The following is a 3,484-nucleotide window of genomic DNA, read 5'->3' on the forward strand; positions in this document are numbered from 1 at the left end:
TAGCTAATGTGCCAAAGTAGGGACTTTCCCATCAAGCTATGCTGTAATACCATCATTCATCTCTTGTTACACTACTTTTTATTGCATAGATCCCTACTTTATTTTTAAATTAATAATTTAAAAAAATACTATTAACTATATAGTGAAAGATAAAGTGACCATTACACTTCAATTTTAGCTACGTACGTTCATCCCATTACATTACAAACCAAGAATAGCAACTAAATGGGAACCACTAACACTAACAATAAACAGTATTCTTTTGATGACCTCTTCTTACGGTAGCACTACTATCTTGCTTATGTTTGTCACACTTGGAAATCTGCAGTGCTCAGTAATTGTTTGCTTACAACAACATGATGTTCTGTCATAACTATCACTCAGTATAGAGAATACCATGTATAAAAGTTATTAATTTATTATACTTGCTTTGTTATGTGGCACAATGTAATAATTATTACATGATCACTATAAACTACTAGTGGGCAGTGTTGGGCAGCTATGTACTTTACGAAAGTAGCTAGTAGCTAGCTTGTTACATTCATTCAGTAATTAGATACTGTATATAGTTTATAAAGTGGTATTGAATTTGAAATTACTATGAGAGTATTGTACATTTGTCACAATTAAAATTAACTGGCACACTTAAATAGCTGTTTTAGGAGCTCCACTTGTGAACAATGTATTTTACATCTGAATAATATACCTATGGTTGCCAATCATGTACATGCACCTGCTTTAATTTCATGCTGAACTTTTAATAACATTGCTAAAATGCACACGTCTATCCTTCAGCATGAACTAACAAGCATGTCATGATCAGAAGCAAATCACAAAAACATCGATCTATGTACCTATACAGAAACAATTCCCCAATGCCTTTGTTAAATTTTGAGGGTCAATGGATATGTAACTGAGCCTGCAAAAACAGGGCATATGCATATGGACCCTGTCAAACAACAGGACATATCACAGTATTGGAACAGGATATTTACACTCTGTAACTTGTATTATGAAGTCAATGAAGTATGTACAACCGGTGTTTCATTATTTCACTAATTAGAGATAAGTATGGTTGGGGATGTTTAACTATTCACGTCATACTGTGTACTCCGTAGTAATCTGTACTGAAGCTAAATACATTAGTGTATTCAAAAATGATTATTTTTAAAATGAAGTAGGGATCCAAGCAATAAAAAGTAGTGATTTGTGAACAAGTATATTATCATGGTATTACCACATAGCCTAAGTATGGGAAAATCTCTACTTTGGCATTAAACAAAGTAATTGTCATGATATGCTAATGTAGGAATTTTCCCACAGGGCTATGTTGTAATACCATGATATACTTGTTTCACTAGTTAATGTTTAATTAACCCTTGGATCCCTATTTTATTTTAAAATTAATAATGTTTGAATATACTATGTATTCATAAGCAACCAATTTTATGGGCTGTATGTATTTGGCACAAAAAGTGCATTAATAGCTGTGTTCCACATAGTAGCTGCAGTGTTTAGCTGACTCAGACTGTGTTATCAATAGTGCTGTACAATTGCATGACCTCATTATCATATAATATTAGTGCAATGAAAAGAAGTGCCCATTGTATCTGCAGTGCTTTCAATAACGTGTAAATAGCTTTTCTAGCCATGTATATTCTGGACTGGCATCTATGTGATGTTTATTCTAGTTTTTTGATAATAATAAGTGCTAAGAAATACACTGTTAGATTGAAGTAAGACAAAGTACACAATTTTAGTTTTGAATACCAAATGTAGTGGCATAGCCAGCATTTCACAAGTACAGTGTAGGTCATATGCATATTGTCATCTTGCCTGTCATCAAGGTAATGGGCATACTAGTAACTATAATGCATAATAGACTATACCATATTGTATACAGGAAAATGATTCTATACTGAGAGTATGTAGCAGAGATTGATCATTAAGGGCTTTACATGTATGTTGTGAATAGTTAGAAAGTTTATAACTTACTACTGCTGTTTGTCATTGCCAGTTTGGTTGGACCACTAGAACATCACAAATTGCTAGCCAGTAACAGCAGGACTGTGCTACTGTATCTTCAGCCTTTAGGTGGGTGCTTTCTCAAGCGCTTTGTATAAGGGTTCCACTCTAAGGTCTTGGAAACTACAACTAGCTTTGATGTGCAATTGTAAAAATCACCCTACAAATTTGTTTGATGCATATATAGCTAGTTCTTATTATAGTAAATAGTAGAAAGTTAATAGTGAGTATTCTCTGACAGCCATTATAGTAATGAATTACTTTTACGATCTTCATCACTTTGCGTTTATATTGTGCACTATTTCAAGTAAGGCTTTTCAAATAGATTTCAAACCTTATCGAAATAGTTTTAGCTGTCAGAAGTTGACTCAGCTCTTAAATTAAAATAACATAGTAATTGTTTTTAACTGAGAACCAGTTATGGATAGCTTTGCAGAAAAGGCAGGTGATTTGACTGAGTGGTTTGAGCAAAAGTTACTACAATATTTATTACGATATATTCAGTGTAAGACACAGGAGAATTACATGCAATTATGTGTACTGAGTGATTATAAATTACAAATTGCAATACGTAAGTACTTCCTTTATGTAAAATTTCAAATGCTTCATTCCCTTTGAATCTGGCAACGGTAAATCTTGTAGCTATTAACTGAACTGTCAGTTGACGAAATTAATACTACAGTATAGGCCTGAGTTTAATCAAAGTGTTTTGCCCAAAAGTAATTAATGCTTTCAAAAAACTCAATTTTTTTACTTATTACACTTAGCATTCCCATTATGCTTGCAATGTGCTCCTATCCTGTAGTCAGTTCAGCTGCTATAGGAGACATTTCACAGAAAAACAAGTCATCATGAAACTAGAAAGTTCAGGTACACACACACAGGAGTCTCAAACATGTTCATAACTTGAACAGAAATTAAAAATTTAGAAATTTATCTTATAGTAAAATTTTAGTTAGGAGGTACTTTCTTTGTAGAAAGAAGACCAGTTTAAAGGAAAGGCCAAAATCTAATCTCTAGTAGAACTACCAATTTGACCCCAAATAAAAAGGGTTTAGAATTTTGATTTGAAGAAACTGTTGATCTTAGTATCACTGGTAAAAAATTGGTGGCTTTACATATATTACTCCAGAATTTTGAAGTTACATTTCATTGTTTTGAGGAGTTTGTTTTTTGGAAGTTCATGACGTCTTGCACTATACACTCAGGGAATAAAACCATCAAGCTCAATATGGACAATGTATATTGCAGCCAGCTTATGGGACTCATTAACTTAGAGGTGATTTGTGATATATTTTTATTAACACCCACACTCTCCTATAGTGACCTAATGTTTCATACTACAGTGAGTGTAGCTGTGACTATGTAAGCCTAAGTCTACCCCTGCTAGCAAGACTCATCTACATGAGTCCTATGCTTTCAACTTTCTAGATCTGCCAGATCTGCCACTGATCAGTAG

Source organism: Dysidea avara, chromosome 11, assembly GCF_963678975.1.
Source record: "Dysidea avara chromosome 11, odDysAvar1.4, whole genome shotgun sequence".
Lineage (NCBI taxonomy): Eukaryota > Metazoa > Porifera > Demospongiae > Dictyoceratida > Dysideidae > Dysidea > Dysidea avara.